We start from the raw sequence: 14,982 nt of genomic DNA on the forward strand, positions 1-14,982 counted from the left end.
CAGTCGGAGGTTATACGTGTACTCGTATTTGCCCTCGAAACACCAATGACAGTAGGGAGAGGTTTGCTGTGACTCCACATCGATATCTTTTCAAACCGAAGTTTTCTCTTCTCGAGATTTTGTCAGAGTAACGGACAGTTAAAATATTCAACAATCAATCGTTAAAGAGAAAAATAGTAAGTTTGAATTGAATTCTCTGGAAAAAATGTCAAAAGGTAGCTATTAAATACAAATTAAAAGTGCATGAAAGTATAGATAGTTGCACCACTGACTATGATATATTTTCCAAATTTCACAAAGATGAACCGCCTCTCATTTAAGAGTGAACCAAATGTAGTCCATTATTATCTTTCCAGCAGTGACATTTTTAATGGAATATATTCATTACCATTTGATAAAAAATGAATTTATAAAGAATTAATAGACTAACTAGCGTGGTCGCAGTGAATGGGAATTTAGAGAAAATATTTTCTCTCAAATTTTCGTGGTTTTTCGTCGGAAACACGCGTGGGCGGAACCAGAAGCCATTTGATCTTTTACTCTTAAAATCATCTTAAAATAAAAATAATCCAGAAAAATAGGCACATATTTTTCCGAAAAACTCATTAGTAACAGCAACTGAGACAAATGGTGATATACCTGCGATAATATGGTCGAGAGGAAGGTTTAAGAAGATTTATTTTTTTTAAATGCATGGCTGTAAACTATATGTTCAACTATACGCTTGAAGAAATCAACTTGAAAACTCTAATCATTATTGATAATAATTATAAATACATACATTTATTTCAAGTTATGCTACCTGTGAAAGGTAGGTTTTCGGACGTTTCATAACGAATCTTATCTTTGTTTGCGACCGAGCTATCATGGGAGACGCAATTCAGCTGTTTTACTGCTACTTTCATCAGTAGCGTTTTTAACGTTACACATCACTGAAATGGTCACACCACTGATCAGGCTCCTACCTTTCGACCTTCCGACCCTAATAGGATCAATAATCATTTCTCAAGCCAGAAAAACTGTATGAGTCATTGGAACAGGCATGTCTTTCCACCAAGCCAAGGGGGATATACGTGTGTGTTTATGTGTATGCATGTACGTATATCAATTCGTCTGTAATTTAAAGCAAGAAAAAACAGTGGGTTTAAGTATGTATGTGTATACCTATATCCATGTTTTCTCCTTAAACTCTAGTTTATTAGTTGGCCGTAAGTAGCCGCAGGCTTCAAACTTAAGATATAATGTTTGGAAACTATTGTTATGGGATGAAAAAGATTTAACAAATACTCTGCTACCGTGAATATATACTCCTAATTGCCGTACTAGTAAGTCAAAATGAATGGCATCTGACCCGGCTTCGTTTATTTTGCAAATTCAATCTTTTTCTTTTATACCATTAAAATTCTTTAAAGTTATACGTATTTGCTCTGTAGAAAATTGTTAACTTCACGTCAAACTCGTTTGAGCATTGTGCGTGAAAGCAGTAAAACTCGATGTTCGGGAAATATCTTCTATCTCGCTGAGTTTTATGTGAATATTTGCTCCATTACTTAACTTGCGAAGATGAATGATCAGCTCTTTGTGCTGGGGAAGATTGGATGCAGTTTGTACTGATAAATCCCCGGAAGGAGGGGCGGTCCCTGATTCGCACACTATCGACGACGTCGTCACAATCTTATTCTTGTTGCCGGCCATTGTTGGGCCTGAGTTCGTTGGAGTCGAACCCACTTAAATTTCAATTCACGGCGTATCGGCCGAATTGACTAAATCAGTTCAGGAAGTCCCACATTGTGCCCGGTCTCACCCTTCCCGGGACTCGCTTCCTTTTTCCCAATCCCCCGTTCGCACCTCCTCATTGTTATATTCTTTCCTCTAATTGCTACTCGATTTGTGACTCATCCCTAGTCGCCATTTCCAGCATTCCTACGATTGATTCGCTCTTTCCCTACAAAGGGCAATCGCTCCTCCACTCGGTCGTTTGAGGTGATTGTTTTAATCAAAATGTACCCTTTTTGGATCATCTGATCGAAATTAATTAACTGTCTAATCTCGAGTTGATTATAGGAAATTTTAATTCATTGTATCCTTTTATGAAATCAAATTAGCTAGTTACGTGAAGTGAAATATGCAAATTAAGTGAACTTCATAGAGAAATCAAGTAAAAACGGTGAGAAAATATGCCAACAAAAACATTACCATTCGCCCGTGGTCCCCCGCAACTTTTATGTACCACAGTTTTAAAATGTCAAATGACCTGAGTTTCAATGCTGTTGTTTCATCTTCATCATTAAGCATTGAATTCCAGGGTCTGTACAATTTTGTAACTTAGGCGAGTAAAGGCTTAAAAGAATGTGTAGAAAATAGAATGCAAGTAAGTAAGTAATTTCACCCTTCAGTGACGATCAACTCATCATCTTACATTTAATCATGCTGGTTATTCGTTGTAATTTGTTAATTCTAAACACGGAAGCCCTTGGGTCGTTATGCTAATTTGCATTCGAGTTGCAAGTTTTTCTCATTTCGTTCATGGATCGAGTGTAACTCATTCACCTTACTACAACTCGAAGATCGCGGAATCGGATCCTGTGCTCCGATAACGGTTTGACCGGTGTGCGGAGTCATTTATTTTAGGTGAAACCTTTGTTCGTTCGAGGTCCAAATCCAAATGCGCTTCCGATGACGATAGCATTTTTTTCGAGAATGTAGGAATCTAGCATTTCTGGGATGTGTTTTTTTTTTATAAAATTTGCATTATATGCTGGGAAATTCAGTACGTTAGGACGCAACGTAGGCTGGGGAATCTTTGTTTTTCTTTTATTCCGCGCGGGCATTCTCACAAGACCATTCGGTTCACTCCCGTTTTTTTTTCTTTCCCCCTTCCCTTCCTCCCCTCCCCCCCAAGCGAAAACACCATCGCTCCAAATCTTGCGTTCCCTTTTTTTCTCCTGGCGACGGATCCTCCTTGTATTGAATGCTCACTCATTCATTTGTCTTATCCAGGATTCGGCTTCGAAGGTTTAAGATATGAAGTTTTCGTCCATCATCTCCGATGCCTCAGGGGTTTTGTTTCTCGTTTATTTCGTTTCTCTTTTATTTTGGTTCTCGAGAGCCGCTGATCAGTTCCAACGCTTCGATTCCCCCTTCCCACCCCCCAAAAAGAACTCAGTGGGGTGGGGAGGGTGGGGTGGTGAGGGTAGATGGCAGTGCACCCACCCTGCCATTCCTCCTTCCTAACAACCCCCCCCTCCCTCCTTGTATCCCTCTCAAAAGAAAACTCGCCTCACCTCCCATCCCAATACCACTTAGGTACGCGTTACTCGCCTCGGAGTATCAGGGCGACCCCGCCCACCCCAACTTTTCGCTAACCCATCGAAAATCCAGTTCTCCTCTTTTCAGGGACCGCCTTCATCCCCCCTCCCCCAAGCTCTTCTCCCTCTTTCTCACTGCTCGCCGTTTCCACACCCTCCCTTGCGGGGCCACCCACCATCGGCCTTTTATTTTGGACCCACCCTCTTCTCCCAAAATTCTCCACCCCCACCTCCACCTTCCATCATACTTCTCCTCCCCTTCATTTTTTCATGCCTTCCCTCCAATCCATAAATCTTCCATCATCATCTCATCGCCGTCTTTCTTCGTCTTGGTTCTCTTTCCTCTTCAAAACCCCTCCCTCTACCGGCTCCAAAACTTACTCCCCGCCCGGTTGTCGAACACCATCGGATCGTTACCCTAAAAAAAAAACCAACCTCCAATCCCTTTCCCCCGTCCCTCCCCAAACACTCACATTCACACACACACGCGCGGTGAAGGGACCTCATTCTCGCCACCCCTACTTTACGCCCCTTACCCACACTCCCCGCTCCACCCCTATAAAAAATATATGTATATTTATATATTTTTTTTCTCATCACATTGATGCAATGAGTCTCAGGTATTGAATGCTTTGCGGCATAATGAAGACAATATGGATATCTCGTCCATTTTATCAGTATTTTTATTCTTCCCTCTCACACTTTTTTTTTCTCTCTTTCTCTCTCTATCTCTATCTCTCTCAATCCCCTGATCCCGTTATTCGTACCCTTAAATTTCGCCCCGCCGCCGTAACTCCTTCTTTCCTACTCCTTGAAACTACTCCGTACCTACACCCCATCACCCCTCTCCCACTCGCCCCCTCCCCCTCATCCCCTCTACCCCCCCCTCACCCCACTCAGCCCCAAAGCGTCTTCCCTTACCAGTCTCCTCCTCTCAAAAAATACGTAACCCACCCACCAAACCGTGCCAACCCGAAAAAAAAGTAACCCTTCTCGTTCTCCTTCCATTTTATCATCATCGTCATCATCATCTTTTTATGTTTTTAATATTTCTGAGTCCCTGAATATATAATGTATATAATAGCGTGGGTGGAGAGTGAGAGAGTGAGTGAGAGAGAGAGAGAGAGGGATAGAGAGGGAGGCAGGCGAAAAGGGGGTTAAGGAGAGAGAGAGAGAGAGAGAAGGAGAGGATATTTGATGATTTTTCGCCCGTTTCATTGTTTGCGTAACAAAGAAGTCGTTATCAAAATATGTGCCCGTAGGATAAAAGGGATATAAATGTAGGGATAAAAAAATGGTTCCAGGGTTGGAAGAGGAAGTGTGCGGGGGTGTGTGTTGGGGGTGTAGAGGGACCACCGAGGGGGTTTTGGTGTGGGGGCTCGGCTTCTGAGAGTGGTAGTCATACCCTCTCGGCACGGCTTCCTTCCTCGTCCTTCCCGAAACGACCCTCTCGGCATCCTCCCGCTCCTTACCCGTCTCACCCTCCTCACCCCCTTGCCCCGCTCGTGCATTCGTTACGAAAATTGGAAAAGTTTCTATGAATTGGGGTTTTGGGCAAAAAAGCTGACGTTTTGTCTTCCGGAAAATAGCCCTCCATCTCGATTGTTTCATCCCTTCCTCAAATATATATATAAAAAAAGAAAAGGAATTTGCACACGGGAGAAGGAATCATAACCCATTTAGACATCATCCTCAAGACCCGTCGTGTTCCTCCCTGTGTGTGCTGTTGAGAAAAACCTCCCGTTAATTTGGGGGAAAAAAATATAAAGCAATGCCCTCGTGCCATTTTTAAGTGTCGGTATGAAGGAAACAAAAGTCGCGCAAAACCTTTTAATGTTCTTTTTGCTCGCCTCCTATTGAAGAATATTTTTTTCATCACTGCGAAGTAGGGGGGGGGGAGCTTTTTATGAGAAGAGTTCTTTTGTGCGTGTTTTTTCGCATCCTTTGATAGAGTGACTGTCTTTTTCATTCTCTTCCTCCCATAATACGTATTCTATTTGCTTTCACGGACGGGCGAAGTGAATCCTATGCATTCGCATGCGTTCGGGTCGTCATGTTACCATGTACTACATCTGCTCAATTTTCTGAAAGTAACTCAGCACGTGATCTTCTCAATGAACGTGAGTAATTCCTTCCAAAAGTCATTTCGTCATAGGCATCTAAATTTGTGATTAGAGTACTGTGAGTTACTTTGTCTAGGGCATTTTTTGAATCTAGAAGGGCCGCGTCCACTGGAGCGTTGCTCTCTATAGGACCAACAATATCATGAACGAAAAGCGCAAGGTGTGATTTACATCACTCCACATCAAAAGATCGAAGTTTTTACTCTGTCCAAAACGCTTCCGAGAATGGTAAAGCTGCTCTAGTTTACCTGTAATAAGATCCCTAGGACACGGGTGGGAGAGAGAGTTACTCGTATTCTGTGATCACGTTATTCTGTTATCGGTAGCGTGGCCGAGCGGTCTAAGGCGCTGGTTTTAGGCACCAGTCTCTCATGAGGCGTGGGTTCGAATCCCACCGCTGCCAATAATTTTGCTGGTGGCGGTGGTTCCCAATGTTCTATCCTGCCAACCTTGTGAGTTCGATTCCCGCTTAGATGGATTTTCCTTCTAGGGCGTGAGTGTTTGTAATTTTCTTTAATGTCATGCCTTGCACGTGGAAAGAAGGAGCTTTGTATTCTCAATCTCGCCCAGTAAAATACGTCAAATGAAAAAAGAATGATTGGAAATGTTTTAGACAATAATGGTCACGGCAGTAAGGATATATCAGGAAGATGTTCATTGGACGAAGAAGGTTTTACCAGGAGGAAGGAGTTGTTGAGAGGAATACTGAGTAAGAATGGCAAAAAAAGTAGACGGTAGCCTGGTTTTGTTCCGCGCGGAAACTTGGTCGTTGCGACAAGATAATAGGCGTAGGTTGGAGGTTTTTGCGATGAGGTTGTGGAGAAGATTGGTGAAAGTAAAATGAATTGAAATGAAAATAAAGGAAGTAGTACTAGGAATGACAGGAGAGGAGAAAGGGCTGCTGGGAGAAATTAGAACAAGGCAGAACTCGTGGATGATGGAATTACTGGGTTATAAAAGATGCTGAACACATTAATAGAGCAGAGTCTGGTGTGTAATTATCCCCTGCCGCTCTTCCACTAACAATGGCTTGCAGGGTACTATGGAAATAAAAAATAAATGAAAATATGCAAACTATCAACACTTCAGTACCGGAATGTATATGTTCTATGAGTCAACAAAGTTATCATAGACGGCGAAGTATTTAAGTATCCATATTTCAGTACCCATACTGATCATCATCGAGGGTAGAAAAACATGCTGAATGGGTCATCGCCTGTCTGAAGTCAGTGGTTAAATAACTGATCCCTTCTTACTCGTATGCTAACGCAGTCACATTTTTCTTTCCATCCCAAACGATGGTTGTTGTTGACCGAAATATGGAAATCTTATGTAACATCTTAAATTACTCTTAAAATTAACATGTTTTATTACGTAAGTTTGGCAGTGAATTCTTTGTTTGTTTTTCAATTAATTTTTTAAACTAGTCAGTTATTACTTTTCCTGCTGAAATGCCAGAATTTTTTTCCATTACATTAAATCTTCGTCTGACTGGGTATCTAGAGTCTAGATAATTCCCACTACTAAGGCAACTGTGTAAAGTTTCATGTGTTACCTGTTGAACTTATTACACACATTAAAAAGCAATATTGCCAGTAAACTGGCAAACGTAACCGAGCTTTGATTCGTGATAAGAGCAGAGAAATCCCAGGGTCATTCAACAAGAGGCCTGATATTATATGATTACATAAGGTAAGAACTAAGGAAAACTATGGTATCATAAAGGTTTTGCCGCTGTCTTATTGACAGTTGAAGGTAAATAGTTAAATGAGAAAATTAAGCATTGAAACGATCTTCTTCTGTATTTATCGCTGTCCTGTTGATTAGAGTCATACCCGGAGGCTAAAAACATAAATAACTTAAGAGGTAAACTGTAACTGTAGATTGATAGTCACTTTACTATAGTTGCTATTAATGCTTAGGGCCTTGGCAACACTAAGTACTTTAGGCGCCATTTGACGTTGCCATCCGAAAGTTTGACCCTTTTAAAGCTAACTATCTTCAGAAAATTGTGTCGTTTGATCATAACTTGATCCAACATAAGTGACTCGAAAATTTTGTCCCAGCGAAAACATGGAATTAGCTCGTGAACACTTTCGTGCGATGATTTTTTACGACTTTCGACGTAGATAATCAAGAAAGGAGTGCGTCGATCAACTTACTTCTACTTTTGTGATAAAGCCCCATCATTTTCCACTGTAAAACGCTGATATAACGAATTCCATCATGACCGCCATACGCTCAGCGATGAAAGTCGTGAAGGTCGTCCAAAATTAATTGTTGTGCCAGAAAACATTGATGCTGTGCAAGAATTAGTTAAGGAAGATCGTCCTATGACTTATCGTGAGATTGAGGCATCCTTGGGGATATATTAGTATGACGAGCATCAATAAGATTTCGCATGAACATATAGCTGTGAAAAAAATTTGTTCGCATTGTATCCCGCATAATTTGAAAAAAGCTCAAAAAGGTGCTCGTGCCAATTGGCGCAAATAAATGCTCAACAAATACAACCGTGGTGCATCAAAAGTTGTGTACGTATAACATCTATACAGGTAACGAATCTCGGATACATGCGTATGAGCCCGAAACAAAATAGCAATTCACTGTACGGGTCTTGCAAGACGAGCCAAGTCAGACAAAATTGATTCATACAAGAAGCACATTGAAGCAACTGATCGCCTGTTTCATCGGAAATATTGGGCATGTGGCAACCGTACCGTTAGAGCAACGTAGAACAGTGAATTATGAATGGTACATGAGCATTGGTTTTCATAAGTGCTTGGTGAAATACGGAAAAAGAAGCGGCAACAAAGGATCATTCTTCATCATGACAATGCAAACTCTCCCAAATCGGCTGAAATAACCACCCATTAATTGGCCAAAACGTCGAATTCATCGGTCATCCTTCGCACGGCCCTGATTTAGCATCAAATGACTTCATTTCATTCCCGTTTACCAAAAACAATTGCGTGGCCAACGTTTTTCGGCGCCTGAACAAGCCATTGTTGCATTCAAAAATCATGTTTTGGAGGAACCTCAATTGGAGTGGAAAAAGTGTTACGAAATTTGGCTCGAGCACATGTACAAGTATATTGATTATCACGGAGAATAAATAAATTACTGCCTTTTCATCATTAGGCTGAATATATAAATAGCACCCCCATTGCATACCATAACTAATCACGCCTACTTTGTACATTATTGTACATTGGAATGAACATAAACGCCAGTAAATATTATTCTCTTTCCTTCTGACCATGTACGTGTGCCCTCGAGGATTGCGAATAAGCATTCGTTCAAGTACACAGCTGGTAAAAATATTTTCAAAATAAAAAAGAAATCCGATATCTGACTTACTTGAAATATGTATCGGTAGCAGACGGCACAGTTAGGGGTGGCATAGGTAGAATCTGGGTGGACAGTGAAATCCAGGGGATTAAGACAGAGTTTTTCGTCATCACTTATAGTTTTGAACATGTCTTACCATACTAATCAACCCGAAGGTTGGTTTGATAGGTGAGGATTGAGCTTACTTAATTCTGACCTCTATGCTTTGAGTGAAAGCCACACATCATGGTATGGGGGCAAGTTCTTTTCCATGTGAAACCTGTGGTTCCCCAGAAAGATCTGGTATCCACCAACTGGTGTCTGGTATCATACAAATATGGGGAAACTAAGGTTGGTCAGAGGCGTTACTCCATGTGCGGAAGAAATGTCAAGTGTGGCAGCTAGAAGCATGGGTTAGGAATGAAGGTTCTAAGTTGATGGAGTTACATTTGCAGTTGAATGTAGAAAGCCAAGGAATTGAATTTTTTATTGAGTTCATTGAGACCGACGTGAATAGTATGGCATGAAGATTAATAACAAGAGAATCGGAATAATTAGATTATTAAGAAGAAGGATGGCTAATTTGAATATTGAAGTGAAATTGGAAAACTAGAAAATTTAAAAAGAGTCGAACGATTTAAATCAAATGAAAGTATTTGAGAGGAAAATGGCTGCATTGGTATTAGGGTATTAGGAGAACCTCATCCGAAAAAGAAGTATTTAGAAAGAGGATGACCTGGTTACCGGCGGGTAAATGCATTAAGATAAAAATTGGCCAAGACTTTTATATTAAGCCTAGCTCTCTAAAATTCGGAAACGTTGTCTTTGAGATGACAATGGATTAGAGGATCGTGATGCGCCTAATGGTAAAGGGAGGAATGACGATAAACACTATTAGGATAAAGAGAAAGACCAAGGAACAAGTTTTGAATATGTTGGGAGGAGAGAGGAAGGTGATAGATGACATAAAAGAAAGCAGGTGGAAATAAGTGAGAATGTCGGCCAAACGGGGAAGAGGAAGGGAGAGAACTGGAGCTGTGGACGGCGTAAAGGGTGGTAGAAGGTGTTCAGGACTAGAGAATAAACGTTGGGGAAACGATTAAAGATCCTGTGGTTTCCTGCCCTGTCTGTTGAGTGAAATCCTCTCGGATCTTTCAACGGGTTTATATCTTCATTGCTGCCGAAGTTTCAATAATAGAATCGGTCATCGTCCTCAGGGCTTCTGAAACCTATTCCGAAGCCGCCGAGGATAATGACCCGAGTCTGTTATCGAAACATCGGCAGCAATGGGGAGACTAACTCGGTGGAAGACCCGAGAAGTTATCACTACTCAGTAAGGTAAAGCCAGGATTTTAGGCTACAGTTGGATCCACGTATCATTTGCGCCGTTTATGCCCTGAATGCTGTGATCGGAAATATTATTTGCAATATCCTTAAAGCCGATATTTACGTCTTCCTCATGCGTGCTGAAATAAAATTTCAAGTCTACGACAAATAGTCAAGTACTTAAATTAAGATTTTCTCATTTCTGATAACTTAAGTTCCTGAGGGAAGAAATAATATTGACTAAACAGAGACAAAACATATAGGTATAGCAGACACATAACTGTAATTAGAATTTACTAATTAAAAAAAGAGATGTATCAAAGTTTGAATAGTCTTCTTCCTGTTAAATATTCCTAAAACTTTTAAGCCTCATACTGTATATATCAGTTCAAGGATTTAGTTATTGATGCGATATTTAGGTTAAGTTAGAATTATTATTGTTAGTGCAGAAAATTCACGAAAGGCACAATTTAGAGACGTAATAATTACGATTTCATTCATTAGTTTTTGAGTTCTCTGATTGGCTAACTTTATATTTCTTCTCCATGCAATACGATCCTGAAGAGTTCAGATAACTCTTCCGAATAGCATCTCTCTTAACTTGGGCTATATAGTTGTCCCATGGTCTTCCTTGTTGGACCTACCCTTTCGTTATATTTCGAACTGATCCATTGCATCTTAAGATGCATCAAATTCATTTGGCTTTTCCTTTGGGTAGTACACTATTTGAAGTTTTATCTTGTATACTTATATGCATTTTGTTACCACTCATAACAACCGGCAATTTGAATCTCAGCATCCAACTCCAACACCATTATTCGAAGACTGTCATTCTTTTCCGGTCTGATTTTTCATATTTCATATCTCTGATACATTCAATGCTACACCATGCACCAACTATTTTCTCGGTAATAAGCATTTGGAATTATATATAATGCAGAATGGTATGTTGAGTACGTGCATACTACAGCCATTCCATTGGAAACACGACAGTGCTTACCACCTGTGGCTTGGCTAATACGAGGGTCATCCGGAAAGTAGTACCCGTTCGTGCCGCATGAAGTGCTGACGACGCGAGTAGCCGCTGGACGAGGTCAGATAGCTTCAGTGGCTTGTCTGCCTTCTCTGAGCCAAGTTGCGTGACGCTAGCATTGCCTGTGTTGTTTCTGTGATTGTTTACAATGTTTAAAAAAATTGAGAACGCCGCCAGTTGTGAAGTGAGGGCAGTGATTAAATTCCTCAATGCAAGAAACGTTCGCCCATGTGATATTCATCGCCAATTAAAGGAGGTGTATGGAGACAATGTAATGGACGAGTCGTCTGTTCGGCGGTGGTGTCGCAACTTCAACATGGGGAGGGGGAACACACACGACGATGAGCGTTCGGGGAGACCGTCTGTCATTACAGACCAACTGGTGAGCTCAGTTGACGAATTCGTGAGGAACGATCGGCGCGTCACAATTGATGACATCTGTGAGCATTTTCCCAATGTTTCTCGAGCAATTGTTCATGAAATTGTTAAACACCATCTGCATTATGCAAAAATTTGTGCAAGATGGGTCCCTCGCGTATCTCAATGAGCTGGCGGCGAAGGACTATGCAGCAGGAATACAGAAACTTGTCACACGTTATGACAAATGCCTTAATTTGCTTGGAGATTATGTTGAGAAGTAGTTTAAAGTATCCTCTTTCAAATAAAATTTTTTATGTTTGTTAATATTTACTTTTGTGTCTTTATTTCACGAACGGGTACTACTTTCCGGATGACCCTCGTAATTTCACTCTGCCGTCCGAAAACATAAAAGAAATGACTAGAGAATAAATCTGCATCCCATTTTATGTTCAAGAATAAAGAACACTTGCCTTGTTCTTTTCATTCTTCGTTTAGTTTAGCCTTTTCAATATGTGTAGTGCAAAGAAAGTTTAGTTCATGCAGGGATCCGCCAGCCTATTCTTGAAATATAATTGGTGTAATATTGTCCGCTCCGTGTAAACCATTAGGATTATGTAGTATTTTCATTGTCTTACACCACCCTGGGGCACAAGGTGTAAGGATGTCTACGCCCAAATATCGACTTTGCAATCCTTCATTTATGTACAACGAAACAGCGAACTTGTCCTGGAATTTGAAACTTCCATCTTTTGTTGCCTGACCGATATCAAACCGTAAAATATTCCTAAAGCTTAGTCTGAACCTCTATTTAAAACCAAATAATTGTTACACAAAATTTGATATGACTGTTGTTTTATATAAGAATGAGATAGTCCAGTGGTTAGTACGCTGGGCCAAATAGACCAGAGAGCCCGGGTTTGATTCCCAGGGACTACGAATACCTGTGAAATTGTATATTCATAACAACTTGTTCATTTAAACCCCCAAAAGTTTGATAAAGTATTCGGACGCCTCAGTAGCTTAACTAGCTAAAGCAATCGGGCGGGAATCGAGGGAACCGGGTTCGAATCCAGGTGGAGGCGATTGATTTTTACAATTTAAAATTGTTACATTGCAATGTAATTTAGTGGATGACTCCATTTAAAGTTATTGTCGCGGCATCTCCCGCAGTTTCTTTGAATGCATTCTGTTTCCTGCAATTCCCTTCATTTTACTTCAACCTCTTGCGCCGACATTTCCAATCACCCGCTTCTCGTGATACATCCGAAACCTTCATCCCTTATTCTTCCCCGCCACGTTTCCTTCAGCTATGGTCCTCACTAAGCTGTCGTGCCGCAGGATCTGTCCAATCAATCTCCGTCTTCTTCTTGCAAATGTTCTCCAACGGCTTCTCTCCTCACTCGCTCTGCGAAGTACTTCTCCATTGTATAATCCTGTCCATTTATTTTAATGTGATCATTTGCTGATGGTACCGCATCTCCATCGCTCCCAATCTTCTTTGTTCTGCTGCCTCACCATCCACGTATCACATTCACAGATAAAGAGACTACATATATAATTTTTGATGGATAACTTCCTTATACCTGAGTTTGTTTCATTTGTGTTGGTAGTTGTTTCTTCTGAAATAAAGCCTTCTTTGAAATTCGTAATCTGCTTAACAAAACCCTCTTGGTTCTTCCATCGTAAGTAATCCTACTGTCTAAAAAAGCAACGTTCTTTCGCTCGTTTCAACGCGTTCTATACGAATCTCACCAGGAAATTACATATTTTCAAATTGAGTAGCTTTTTTGATTGCTCTTGCGTGATGTGGTGGAAGTCGAACATCGTGAATAACTGATCGAAGTACTTTTCCTTTGATAATGTTTTTTTTAATTTTACAACCGGGTTCCGATGTATCACATCATCATCAGGTCAATGGTCATTAGGTAGGGACCTGATGATGATGTAATACATCGAAACCTGGTAGTAAAATAAAAAAAAATTATCAAGTGGAAAAGTGCTTCGATCAGTTATTCATTATATATTTTATTTTGATTTCAGACCAATACCTTAATGTTAATTTCTTTCGCCATTAGGTTGTACTTATGCATCCAACTCTTTATATTGCTTAGCATCTCTTTAGGCCCGCTTTAATTTTTGCGAGTACTTATATTTGTAATCCTCGAATTCCAGCTTACGCCAATTCCTAAATGCTGGAGTAGAATATTTTCGCCCAATCATAGAATAAATGAACACATGAGGCATGAATGCACGAAAGATTGTTTTGATTTTGATTCTTTTAGAATGATTGATTGGTTTTGATTGACGTGCGGGCGTGACGTTCTGACGTGTATGTTTATTATATGTGCTCAGGGTAAACCTATTCTCAAAATAGCCTAATCCATGTACTTTGAATGACATACCTAATCGTAGAAATTCCACGATGAAATTTCATTCAAATCACGATAAATAATATTTATTAATATGTGATGTATTATATTCTTATGACATAATATTATAATTTTATGAGTATAGTTTATCTCGTAATGTGTTTCACATGTTGTTGTGCAGGCTATTGAAAATTGAATGAACGTATTTTTTTTATGCATAGAGAATGTAAAACTTTGTGACTTCAAGTAAACGTTTCCTTAGAACAAGAATGAGGCGAATATGCATTTGCACTTTCGATTTTCTAGAATAACTGAAACGACGAATAGACAATGTCATTTTTCAGTCGAAGTTAAATTTAATTGATCATAGTTAAGAGTAAAGAAAACAAAGTTACGTTTCATAGCCAGCACCAAAGTTTTGAAGATAAAACATAAAGGTACAAAACTCAATTTGATAATTTATGTATTAATATGGCACATAGTTGCGAAATAGATCATAATTATGGGAGACAAATGGTCACTTGTATCATCCTCAAACAAAACGATCATGTTAGTTTAAGAATAATTCCACAAAGTCTATTCTTGTTTAATTGTACGAGTATGAATAAACGCCTTCAAAACCTGGCCATGTATGAGTTTCAAAATTATTTGAATTTCACTCTCTAGAAAATCCCTTCTTTGCTGGAAGATTTAGTAGTACTGTGACGATAATACACGTGATTGCTTTCTATATCCATTATGATATGGATTACTTAAGTACACAAACTGTTAAGGAATATAATGATTACTATTTACTGAATAATTTATCTAAAAAATGAGTCAAATTAATCTCTTTAATTATATTGAAATTTCAGTCACAAAAGCGTCGGTGAAATTCGTAGGATCACTTCTTCTCATTGCGTTAAGGAAAATTGGTGAGTTTACTTACAGTACCTTGAACGCAGAGATATTCACGAAGTTAATCCTGGATCCATAATTTATACATGATTTGGAGAAAGTTATTTTGCTACGGAATGACTTATCTAACATGTAGAAATAAAACCAGTTGCCTTTAGAGTTTAACCCCACTCTTTAATCGTGCCTGGACCATTTTACTGGTTACTGGGTGCACTGCTCCATACTCGCACGCAGGT

General features: G+C 39.8%; 1 non-coding gene across 1 annotated transcript; it reads left to right on the forward strand.

Moving 5' to 3' along the window:
• The first annotated feature begins 5,752 nt into the window (after positions 1–5,752).
• Positions 5,753–5,834, forward strand: TRNAL-UAG (transfer RNA leucine (anticodon UAG)). Its single transcript has one exon. It is a non-coding gene; the product is annotated as a tRNA-Leu (tRNA).
• The last annotated feature ends 9,148 nt before the right edge of the window (positions 5,835–14,982 follow it).

Source organism: Hetaerina americana, unplaced genomic scaffold (assembly GCF_022747635.1).
Source record: "Hetaerina americana unplaced genomic scaffold, ioHetAmer1.1.p SCAF_7, whole genome shotgun sequence".
NCBI lineage: Eukaryota > Metazoa > Arthropoda > Insecta > Odonata > Calopterygidae > Hetaerina > Hetaerina americana.